Source organism: Pseudopodoces humilis, chromosome 5 (genome assembly GCF_049639895.1).
Source record: "Pseudopodoces humilis isolate 2021_Gansu_Grassland_sample_001 chromosome 5, ASM4963989v1, whole genome shotgun sequence".
Taxonomy (NCBI): domain Eukaryota; kingdom Metazoa; phylum Chordata; class Aves; order Passeriformes; family Paridae; genus Pseudopodoces; species Pseudopodoces humilis.
The window spans coordinates 4,575,670-4,588,763 of NC_142204.1; the positions used below are offsets into that span (position 1 = coordinate 4,575,670).

General features: G+C 38.2%; 1 long non-coding RNA gene across 1 annotated transcript; it reads right to left on the bottom strand.

Annotated features, from left to right (window-relative positions):
• Nucleotides 1-3,630: 3,630 nt before the first annotated feature.
• LOC148184253 (uncharacterized) lies at nucleotides 3,631-5,691 on the bottom strand. Its single transcript, XR_015772448.1, has 2 exons — nucleotides 5,522-5,691; nucleotides 3,631-3,941 (listed from the first exon to the last, which is right to left on the bottom strand). It is a non-coding gene; the product is annotated as an uncharacterized LOC148184253 (long non-coding RNA).
• Nucleotides 5,692-13,094: the final 7,403 nt, after the last annotated feature.

Below are 13,094 nucleotides of genomic sequence, written 5' to 3' on the forward strand. Positions count from 1 at the left end.
ATGGAAGATGTATATCTTCCTGCAGAGTCCCTGTTTGGAATATGTGCAAACAAATAAGTTCTTTGGAAAATTACAAGTTCCATTACCAACATTTTATACTGTGAAACTCTTCTGCCTTACTGTCATTTGATTTTTCCTTTTGACAAAGCGGTGGTTTGGGTTTAGTGCTTTGTGAACCGATGAGCAATACATGTGGTTTTGCATTGCCCTGCGTAAATCAAATCAACACAACACTAATGAAATCCTTGAGCACTGTTCCCTCCTCTCATTGTGACTCCCTTTTTCCTGTGTGTCGAATTTTTATAGTGTAGAATTATAGGATGTGAAATGTGAAGCAGATATTCAGCATAAGAGCAAGTTTTGGTATCCCTCAAAAGAGAGGCTATGGAATGACTGATACAGAGCTTGCCCTCCTTGATCTAGGAGCCTCAAAAACTTGCCATGCTCTGGTTCTTTTCACTCCTTCTTATGCCATTGATATTCATATCAAGGAACCTCTAATGGAAAAAAAACAACCTATCATTTATCTTTTCTTCCATTTTTTCGGCAATGGGACCAAATGAGGTTTTTCTCTGAGTTAAAAAAGTGTTTTGTTTTGTCATTGATTTCAAGGCAGATAAGGCCTTAAACTAAATCCACCACTCACCTGAGACTTCTGAATTGTAACCCTCACCCTTGAGCAGACCAAGGGTCAAACACACTCTCTGTACAGTGGTTAGCACAAACATTATGATCTAAGTGCCTCATAAATCCTGAAAAGATGAATTTTCTTTTTATGGGGATAAACTTTACCTAACTCAAGGTACACCTTGTGTTGAGTGGAGGTATTTGGAAAGATCTTTGAACTTTAATTGCAGTTAAGCTGGGAGCAGTGCAAGCACAGATATTGCAATCTAGTCCTTGTTATCCAGTGGTCATAACACTAATTTTTTAAAGAAGTTCAAAAGAAATAAGTGTGGCTTGCTAGAGCAGACACAAGATGTTGCTAGTGCAGATTTACCATTGTTTGTGTGATGCTGAGGAGAGTCACAACTTCTGTAGGTATGAAAATGTCCAATAACAGGCATAAAAATATTTGTGTTTAGTATGGCAGCAGATAGAGAAATATTAGTTAGAATTAATTATTACTTTTAATTAATGCTTGTGCAGCTTTACCAAGAGTAAGTAATACACAAAACCAGCTCCTATGGAATTTTTTCCTAAAGGCATAGAAAGCCACCTCTACTGGGGATTAATTCTGTTTTCTCCATGTCAGCTGTTTTAATCTTAAAGCTCTGGAATTCAAGCTGTGTCTATGCTTTACAACTGATCACAATCTCTAAGATTTTATATCCTTTACTATACAAACTTAACTCTGGTCCTATATTTCTAGAGAAATTGCTTGTGGAAGCAAGATTTAAAATTTGTTTTGAATTAGTATTTAAGCTTGACATTAAAATTGGCACTAATGAATTGCAGATGCACAGTTTTACTAAGGAGCTGGATATGGCAGGATCACCAAGCTGGCTGGAATAAATAAATTAAAAAATAACCAACAGGAAAATATTTCAGAAAACAGATATTACTTGCCTGGATCTTGCAGACAATTTAGAAGATAAAGGTGTTGTCATGGTTTTACTTGTTCTCTCCTATTGTTGTTGTTGTTTGTTTGTGGCTGGATTTTCATTCAAACTACTCTCAAATTATAGACTCAGTAAAGTTAGAAAGGAACAAGTAGGGTCACCCAGAGCAGGTTGCTCAGCATGATGCTGATCTAATCAGCTTTTCAATATCTTCAAAATCTGTTCAAGTCTCTCTGGACACCAATATAACCATCTTGTACAGAACTCACTCCACTGTTTTTCATGTACTGTATAAACTCTGCCCCATTTCCCAGGACATTTAGGAAGGGGTTAAAAGGTAAGGACATGGTATCAGCCCCTGAGATACATCACTAGTGACACTTTCAGCTGGACTTTCTGTGGCTGATTGCACCTTTTTGGGCTCAGCCATTCAGCCAGTTTTCAATCCACCTCCCTGTTACTTAGCTAACCTGTGTTTAAACTATTTAGCTGGGGGTATGTTATGTGAGAGAATGTCAAAAGCCTTGCTAAAGTCAAATAAACACCATCCCTTGCTCTCCTGTCACCCACCAAGCTAGTCAGGCTACCAGCTTGGTCAGGCATTATGTGCCCTTTGGGAATTCATCCTGACTGCTCCTGAGAACTTTTACATCCTTCGTGTCTGAAAAAGGATTCCAGGATTATTTGCTTCACCAGATTCACAGGGATGCAAGTGAAGCTGAACAACTTGCAGTTCTTTAGATGCTCCTTCTTTCTCTTTGTGAAGACAGAGATGACATTTATTTCTTCCATGCCTCAGGAAGCTCGTCTAATTGCCATAACGTCTCAAAGATAATCAGGCAAGGCCATCAGCCAGCTTCCTCAGCTCTCATGGCTGCATCCCATCAGATCCCATGGACTTTTGTGTGCCCAGTTTGTTTAAGTGTTTCCTAACCTCTCCCTTCTCAACTGAGGGCAAATCTTTCTTGCTCCAAAAAGAAGTCCATTAAAAGCAAGACAGAGCAGCATCCTGCCATCAGTATTCAGCCCTTTGATTTTAATCTAATGGGGCATTTTGGTTTTCTTTATTTCCCATCAAAGTGATCCTGGAAGGTGCTGAGCATCCAAAATTCAGGTTTCTTGGCCTCTGAGTCCTCAATAGCATTTCACAGGATCAGCCTCTCCAGAATCACTTACCAGTTCCGTGTGTAAACTTGAGGAATGAATCCTGGAGATATGACATACATTCTGTTTGTTATTTTAGGCCACTTTATACTTGATCTGATCTTCAAGGTCAGTGTTCTTGTCTCTTTTTAAAGATAAACAAGTTTGTATTTTTCTTTGGCCAGGACATCACATCTCAAAAGTATGTGTGACAGAGCTGCAGTTTACATTTCTCTGCTCCAAGAGTTGGTTCTGACAGCTGCTAGGAAAGGAGCAGAGTGTTGTTCCCTGCCCTCTTTTATGTGCCTTCATCATTTCTGTAATTCCTTTTTGCAGCAATGTCCTGGGAAATTTTTTATCTGACGTGGGTAGGTGATAACACAGTGGTCACACAAATGTGAAAAATGGTGATGTTCATGTACCATTAGCAGGATTTGGAAGTTGTTGTCTTCCCTCCACACAGGGTTTATGATCTCTACCAAGAACCTTCACACTGAGGGATATTTAACTATTCCACACCAGGCCTTTAACAGAAAGAATTTATGACAGTTACCCAGGCAATTTTCATATGTCTCAATATATTTATAGTGCAGTTTTTGTGATTTTTTTTGTTAAGCTTCTCTCATTTCTCAGTCCACAAATTATCACTTTCTTGAGTTTCCCATTGTTTGGTTCTCAGGACCAAAAATTTAACATAGAATCTTAGTAAAGTAAATTTCTGGTGGGAAATGTAAAATTGTAGAAATTCCCCAAGTGGCAAAAAGTCTACATATGCTCACATTTCATTGTAATTTGTTTTTTCAACATTGCATTGTATGTAATATAATATTATTTTAAAAAGTGGTGGCATAAAAGGGATCAAAACTGCAAAGTTCAAACGATGTTCTTTTTTTGGGAAGGCCAAATACCAAGCCATAAAACAATGTTTCATTTCAAAGTTTTGTTCTGTTTAAATTTTATTAGAATTGGCATGTTAATTTTAGTAATTTATCCCAGGGAAACAGATAATTTTTAAATTATCATGATTGAATTATCATTATCAGCATTTACAGAGGTTTTTGCATTATTTTTTCTGTATTCTGATAGGTGAGCAAGATAATTTTGGAAATATTGTCTGTATTTACAAGGAATTTCATCCTGACTCTGTAGCCTGTCCTTTCCCACTTCTCTCAGCTTTTAAAAAATATTCTGTGTGGTCTTTTTTTCTGGAACACTCTGCTGGGAAGAGCTGACAATCTAAACAAAAGAGAGAAAGAGTAGAAATGTCAATGTCACCATGTTGCTAATGGAGTTATGATAAACACACTGAAATCACCGATTAACCCTGGGGCAGAACCAGAAATTGAACCCTGTGACCCAGTCCCTGGGTGTAGCACAATAATCTCTTTTACTAAGGAGTTTTGCCATAGGTGGCAGCAAGTGAGAGGCAGTAAAAACTGAACAGTTGGCTGTTTATTTCCTTATGATGGTTTACATCTCTCACCTGTAGCACCAGCACTGAAAAACGCTTATAATCACCACACTGAATAAAACCATTGTCTCAGACACAATCTTTTTACCTTTTAGAAACATTTAGTTTCATTATTAAGACATTTCCATGACATGACACCATTTTCCTAAACCCCATAAATATTCCTGGTTCTGGTCTAAGAAAAATAGTTAATGAAATGCTGGTCCCTACTCTAAATTGTAAATAGATTTATTTTTCTACTGCAGAAAGATGCCATTGTAGTGAACAAAAGGACTTCCCTCTATTATTTGTAAACTGCAGGAGGCTAAACAATCTATTGCATTATAAACTGCACTCTCACACACAGATATTCACATACACTGCAAAAGAATTCATGCTTTGTCTGGAGGAAAATGAAGTCCCAAAGGTAATTTCTGGACTGTGGGAAATAATGCCTCCTGCAGAAAATTTATAGCTATGATTGTTTAATTGAAATGAGAAATAAAGTGTTAAATGCTTTTAACAAATACATTCAATTGTTTCATGTTCTTCAGCTGACTCCTACCCCTGCCAATTTATAGAAATTATAAATCCTGGTCAGAGTTTCAGGTCACTTCACAGGAACTAGTTTGGCTAAATTCAATATATTGTTTTGATCACATCATAAAATCATTCATTGATTATGCATTTAGTTTGAACTCATTGATGGTCTATGAAAGGAATAGATTTTATACCAAAGTTCATAAAACATCATTTGGGAATAGCATTGGTAAGCACAAGAAATGTTTATTTCGGTGTGTTAAGGGCTGTCTGAGCAGATTACTTGTCTTGAGAAGGGTCTTTTTCACCTGTGTTTAGATGAAGGTGAATGTGACAGGTGTGACAACCAAAGAGGCAAAATCCTGTGCTGCAGATCCCAAGGCATCCACTCAGTTCCTGTCCTGGCTGATACTGGCAGCCTCCTCTCATGACCCTGCTGCTCCTGGGCTGGAGGCTTCAAATTGATCAAACATGATGTTATGAGGCCCTTGCACACTGTTCCCTACAGGAACTGCCCTTGGCATGCTCAGCCTGATGAATTTTCTCATCTGTTAGGATGAATTTACAGTACAGATAAGCATTCTGCTTATCTGCATGGCAACAAAATTCAACTCTACAAATTTTCTTGAATTGGAGCCGAGCATGACTTTTTTCCTGAAAAGAAAGTGTGATTTCCCAACCTGACTACTAAAAACAAAACAAAACAGAACAAAAAAAACCCAAAACAAAACCCAAAAAAACCCAAACTTTCTGATGTCTTTTTGTCTGCATACCTCAGAGTCCTTCACATGCTTTCAGGGAGGTGTATTAAACCCCACAGTCTTACCTTTACTGTCCTTCCCTTTTCCAGCTGTTCTTGCCTTCTGAGGTCTATGATAATGTTTCTTTGGAGTTTGGGGGGATTATCAGCAGGTGCACAATTTCCTTTTTGCTTTAGCTTCTGTGTCAGTAAGAGGAGCATAAGTGCAGCCTGCCTGTTCCACAGCAGCTGTGAGCTAAAGCTCATGCTTATAAAGCACTCTGAGCTGGGTACATGCTAAGGTCAGATAAGGGTAGATTAGTGATTGTTATTTCTTTGGCTTAATTGATAATAGGAATAATTGAAAGTGAAGATAAAATTTAACCCTTTGGACTTATGTAGATCTGAGAGGCTGTATTGTTTTCACCTACTGACTCTTTCTGATGAGGTGAGTTTTATCTCTCAGGAGAAAAAAATTGATCCCAGCAGTAACACTGAAGAAAACTCCTGTGATGTGCAGAGGAAAAAAGAGCCTTGTATGCCCTTCAGATCATCTGTCCCTTTATCCTCAAGTATGAATCCACTTTTCCTGTGCATAAGACTGACGTTAAACAATGAAAAGCTCAAGGCAGTTGTGGTCTTGCAGTCATCATTTAAGGGATGTTGGGAGTCAGAGAGAAGCACTAAATTGCTTGTTTAGTGATAAGCCAAAGCTATCATTCACTGCATGGATTTTGGACCAGACAAGAGGCTTATATTAACTCTGTACTTGCAGAGATTCCTCATAGCATGGCATTTTAAATGCATTTAAATCCCTTACTGTAAACCAGTGATTCCCAGAGCAGCTTTTATTGTTGGGCTTTGAGGAGAGCTGAGAACTGTAGATGAATGATGCAGATACAACCAGGTATTTCCCTGCAAAATATCTATCCATCTATAGCTATTCAACTTCTCCTGTTTAGTTAAACTAATAATTTAAAGATAACCATCAGGCATTTTTCAGCAAACCCCTCACTGAAACAATTGCATGTTTCATAGTTTCCAAAAGCTTCCACAAAAGTCAGCAGATTTATGATTTAAAGAAAAACACCCTGTCACGTTCAACAGCTTGTGAAAACAAACTTCCTCCCCAGTTAGACATTCCCTGATCACGGTGTAATTTTTTTTTAAAGGGCAATTGCTGGATAGGAACTTTGTAAATGTTTAGCTCAAGGTTTCTTGTCTCAGTGAAGTGTTCTCACTGAGTGCGTTCTTCTGTTTGCTCTCGTGGTGCACTTGAGCTGCACTTGCAGTGTTAAATGCAGCTCAGTGCTAACAGGTTGTGAAAAAAGCTGACCTTTAGCAAAGAGGAAATAATCCCCAGCCCCCCAAAAACATAGGAACTTCTATGGAAATTCATCATCCCTTCTGTAGTAACTCTCTGGGCCTTTAGGGGCTGGATAATGCTTTTGAGAACTGGACCTCAGCTCATGGGGTCACAGTTTCTCCCACATGTCACTCCTGGGAAAGGAGCTGATGAGAGCAGATCTGGAAAAGGGGCAGGTTTTTCTCCCCAGGTAGTAAATCCAGTCTTTCAGGTAGGACTATTGCCATGATACTTGGTTTTTCACTTGGAGACTGAAAGTGATGTCAGGAAAATACAGCACTAGAGCCAACCCAATGTCTGGTTAAAGTTGGGGTATAAACTTAATAGGGTCTTCATCATATTCTTGCTCTTCCTTATTAAAAAAAAGAAAAAAAGATGTGATCTTTTACTTACACAGCCAGTCTCCACTTTCCTAATGCATGTATTTCTCAGTTATGGTCCCCATGTTTCCCTGCCCCTAGGGAACTGAGTCTACTTCAGTCAAAATAGGGCAGCAATGTTTGAACTTGCTCATATGGATTGGCTCAAACTAACAGTGACATCAAAAATGCTTTCAGTTGCTCAGCAAACCATAGCCCATATAGTGCTGCATACTACTTAGGAATATAACCACAGAAAAATCAGGAAGCTGGGAGATTTCTCAGAAAACATAACTGGACTCTATTTAACTTATTCTCTGAGGTACCTTTAAAAATTCAGTTATGTAATAAATGTGGTCAGGAATTATTTGTTGAAATGGTTTATGTGTGTGTTGGAAAGTGGCACTTCAGCAGAACCACAGCCTTTTTTTTTCTTTTTCTGAAATATTATTCCAGTTTCAATAAAACTTTCAACAAGACATATATTTTAAATCCAAGGCAGAATTTGGTGAGGCTGGTAGATGGGGATGTCCATCCAGGAAAAGTTGGTTAGTCCAGAAAATGTGATAACAGAAATAAATTAATGCACATGGCTTGTAATTAGAATTTAGCTGGACACTAAAAGACAATGGGAAGATAAATGTAATGGAACAGATTTCCACTTGAAATAGCAAAAATACTCATCTGATAAAACACAGATTCTTATTTAGTTAATAAGGGCTTCATGAAGTTCTGTTTGTGAAAGTGCTCAGGTGTGTGTTTGCCTCTAATGGCAGAAGAGAAAAGGAGACACTGTCAGGCCCATTCCATTCTTGTATTTTGAAAAAGTCTTCTAAATTCTTCTCTTCATCTTGCTGCCATATGGTATCAGGCTTTGAGCTTAAGCTGAGATGGAACGATAAAACCATTCCCTTCACAAATTTGTTTGTAAACTCAAGCTTTATACAAGCAATGAATTAGTTTAAATGGAAGCTAAGTTGTGCCATCTAAATTTTGTGCATTTTCCTGCAGTTCCATTCGTAGTTACAGTGACATTTCTCAATTTAACAAAGCCCAGGAAGAGGGAACAGGGAAAACATGACAGAGCTAGCATGAAAGACAGAAATTATCAACATAAAAATCCTATAATTCTTAGAATGATATTCATCAGTAAAAGATTCTTTAATTTCTCTTTTCTGTCTGTTTATTTCTGGTCTGAAATATCTGCAAAATTTTAAAAAGTAATGCATTGTATTTTCACCAGGGGAATCTGTGAAAACCTTGAAAAGCACAATTAAAAGTGCAGTAAGGCACTTTCTGTTCCTTTCAAATAATAGACAGAATTAAGAGCATGTTATTTATCTCACAATGCTAGAACTTAATAAAAACAACTTGGTGTTCTTAGAAAAAAGAAAAATGATATTTGTAAAAGTTATTTTATGGTGGATCACAGCAAACATAATTGTCATCACTAAATCAAAGATGACTCTAAAATTAAATTTCAGGTCCATCGATTTTAGGCTTCTAAGAGAACATCTAATCATTTAAATTTTAAGAGAGTAATAGAAAGTGGCAGATTCTTTGTTCTATATTCTCAAAAAAGCAGTGACTTCCCGAGAAGTGAGGGGCTTGAGAATTAGATAAGTTATTCCGACAGTGATGTATTGAATGGAGTTCTTATTTTCAAACTGATGCCAGAAGACCTGAAGATTTACAATTAATTATTCTAGAATGGTTACAGGTGCATCCTATCTGCAAAATGGTTTGTCACATCTTATATAACACAACACAGTTTTAGCACCTAAGCTGTTAACAGACTGTGGTACCTGAGAAGGTGTGCCAATAATCATCTATAGAAATGGGTATTGGATAAGGAGAATTGGCATCTTTAACATAATTAAGCAGCCAGTAATGAACTCTCATTTTTCCTGTCACCTTTGAAGACATGGCAATTCTGACAGGATACAAAGGAGCCTGTTCCTTCTGACATGATTTCTGGGAGGTCAGCTCCAGTGGGATGTCCTAGCTATAGCAGTTTTAGCTGACAGAAGGAAAGAATAAGAAGGAAAAATAAGATTTTAACAAGTCTTAATTTAACTTAGCTATGTCCATAAGATACCCGATGCCATGGCCATGTTATTAACTCCTCCTGCCTACACCATGCTCTCAACCAGCCCAAATCTGGCATTAAAGTCCTGACACAATTCCTGCTAAGCCTTGAAAGTTGGAATTGATGGCATTTTCCCTAAACTTTTCACCACAGTTCCAAAATACCAAGGCTTTGAACTGGCTTTGCTGTTCCTAACTTTGCCCATCTGAAAGTTAGGCCTCAGTCTAAATTGGGTGTCTGTCCATGCTTTCAGCTTTGTCAAAAGACCAGAGAGAAGGAAAAAAATCCCTAAAACCTATCAGAGAGAAATTTGCACGTGTTATTGTGGAGATGGATTTTAGGGTTAATTCTTCCATCTCCCACTATAACCTGTCACAAAAGTGGCCTAGATTAGTTGTAGGGCTTCACTTGGACAAATGTGTCCCTCTCAAGGATGTTCTACTTGAAATCCCAGAAAGAATTCCCTGTAGTGCAGAACGAGCACAGCAACTGTGATCTGGATGGGTACCTGAAAAATCCAGCTCTAAAAACCTGTGGTGAGGTTGAGTTGCTCTGATTATTGCTGTTTTCTATACATAACCATTTTTTTCTGATCACAACCACAACAAGCTATCTTCTTGTGTCTTTTAGGAGAAAAGTAATCAGTGTGTAAGGAATTACAGCTCTGAGTCTGTTTCTCTACTCTTCTGAGGATCAAAATTGATATCTTAATGAAACTGAAATTTTCATTCTTTAATAAAAGCAGAGTCTGACCATCATGGGTGTTGTGTCATGTGTCCTGTTACTTGACAGTGTGAATTCCTTCTGCCTGATTGCTGTCTGTGATGCCCAAGGTTTAAACTGGCAGTTCTGAGAATGGTCAGGACAGGTGAATTCATGGATTCATTAATTACCTGGTTTCCTTTGGAATCTTTAACCTTACTCAGTTACTTTTAAGTTTTAATTGAATTAATGTCTATTTCAATAGCACTTGAAAGAGATATTTAGGTTGGGATTATTTGTACTTTTGAAGGAGATGAGAGTAGGGGAAGACAAAAACATTCCTAAAGAGAAAAGGTTATTTACACTGTTATTTAGCAGCCACATAATTGAGAGTGGTAGAATAGAGCACTGAGAAGAAAGGACATTTAACCACGCATTAATTTATAGTACTACCAATCCTACTTCAGAACTTTCTTGTTGGCACTGCAGCTGTTTATTTTTAAATTTGGTTGGTTATTTGGTTTTAGTATGTTGCAGAACCCTTCCTGTTGACATGAAAAAAAGGATGTGTTTGAGAGAAATTTCCAGCAAGAGAGAATCATCAAGGCACCACATCTGGAGCTCTGAGACCTGTACTCAGTTTTCACCTCTGACAAGCTCTCTCAACTCAGTGTGAGCAATTTGCTTCTCCTTGGATTGCATCTGCAGATAGAAAATGAGGCCTCTCCCAGGGCAGGATGAGCAGAAGTGTTGAAAGACTGCATTAATCTTTGTGGGGTGCTCAGACATGGCACACCAAGTACCTGGATAGAGAGCTGACAGACAGGACTAGGCAAATTACTAATTGCTTTCCTTCAGCTCAGGCTTTTTTGGATTGCTTTGTGACCTGTTATGTGGGAAAACACCAAGATGCATGTGTTAACTATTAAGTATGTGACTGCAAAATATAGATTTGTCTGTGACAGACCATGCTAGAATGATAAAGAGAAGCTTCATTTTTCTGCCCTATTGTTTTTCTTCACACAGCAGGGTAAAGGGTGATTACATGAAGATTTGAAAAATTTTGTGCAGAGGCAAATGAGAAGAAATTTCTGAATTCTGTCAATAATACCTTTCCAGGATGTGAACTCCCCCAGATAAAATTCATAGTGGGCTAGAATAAAACATGGGTTTCCTCATAAAATGCCTGATTCAGCCTTTAACTGCCAGCTGACAAAGATTTGATTTGACCTATGACTGATCCTAGTATCACTTTCCTTTCAAGGAAATCTACTGTGCACCTATTCTTGACTAAGTACCCACAGTGTTTCTGTGGTTTTGCCATATGATAGAATAAGGATTGTTTAATTAAGGACTTTGTAGGTGTTCCTGTTCTCCAGAATTAAAAAGTTCCAGGACTCAGGGCAATACATAATGAGGCTTCTGAAAAGTCGTTGCGTTTTTGTAAAAGGTAAATGGTAACAAAACTAAAGAACCCAAAAATGCCTGGACTACCATTTCTGGAGGTGAATTCTCACAGAACCCTTGCTACAACACAGGAAAAGTGAAATACCATTTCTGTGCTAAATATTAACAGCAGTAGCACAGTTACTGCTACTCTGAGATGGTGACAATGTGAATCCAGAGGTGATATATGTGTTCCAGCCATTTGGGCTTTTGACCTTTTCAATATTTGTTTGCCATTTCATTCTCTCACCTATAACCCAGAGATTTATGGCAGAGCAAACTTATTAATCCTAACAACCATATTTTCATTTGGAAGCTGGACAGACTGTCAATAAACATCAAAAGAACCCCTTGGCTTTCAGGGAACACCTGTGAAAAGAGAAGGCTCATGCGTCACACGGCATTTCTGGAGTCAAACACATTTATTGTGCTGCAGTTATCACTGGGAAACCTGGCAGGGCTCCTCACACTCTGGGCAGATGAAGACAAACCTTTTCAAGGGTTTGTTTTGTTTTGTGTGTGTGTGTGTGTGTTCTTGGCTTTTCAGTAAGGTCTTCATCTTTTTTATTAATCAAAAGCAAGTTTTAGAGCTGAGTCTACAGCTTCTCCAAAGACAAAGAGTCTTTACAAAGTTGACTGGAGCTAATTTTGGTGAATAAGCTCCACGCTATGGAACCAGGCCAAAGCCCATTAAAGTCAGCTGTGGTCTTTCCACTGGCTTCTGTGTGTTTTGCCTCACATCCTTGGGGCAAAATGCTGCCACTGTGAGTCACATGGATATGTTTTGCCCCACAATTGATTAAAATTAATTGGATTCATGAAACTACTCATGAGATAAAAATGGTAATCAATATGAGAGTGGTGGATTAGCAGTGAATGTTGTCATCGACACTACATAGTCCATGTTTTCCATTTATTCCTCGACTTTTGTGTTATTTATGTTCAAGAAGTAACAGTTTTATTTTGTGACTATCCTGCTAGATTGCATTTGCAGTTCCCATTTTCATAATGTTGATGCACCAATTTCTAGCTAAAAGCTATATATTTTAAATTTTCAGCAGTTTTAGTGAAGAGGGAAATTGGATGATAATGCAAAAAAGTGTAAAATTTAAGGCACTAGAATTACAAACATAGTATTGAAGTAAGTGGCCTGAGCTTCAAAAACAGTGGATAGTAATATAATTTTTTGTATCTGAATGCATTAAAAAATGGTATTTTTTCCTTTTGTTCATGAAGATTAGGTATCTTGTCAAAGACCTTCAGATTTGACAAGCCGTGCTCCATGTGTGTGTAGGATTTCTAGGTGCTACTCTGTCATGGTTTTAAACATCACTCACTCTTCCAGGAATGAGAGTTGATTCTCTCTGGCACTAACAATACTCATCCACTTCTAAAATGATTCCAATTTTTATTTTTTTTTGCCCTAATTGTGCTGTTTATAATCAAACAGCTTAATGCAACATCAGCTATGAAGAAGTTCACTGGGGATTGCCACCCACACGCCAAATGTTATCCCAAGTGAAATGTATGTTTTTATGGAGTGCTTCGGCATGGCTTCCTGGACAGGGGGCATTATCCTGCTGTTCCAGTGCTCCAAGTCATCCAGCTGGCTCCCATGGCCCTCCTACCCTTTTCCTTTGGGGTGGAGGTGACTCCAGCACACAACAGCATTCCCCAGCTTGCTCAGGTCCAGGTGCT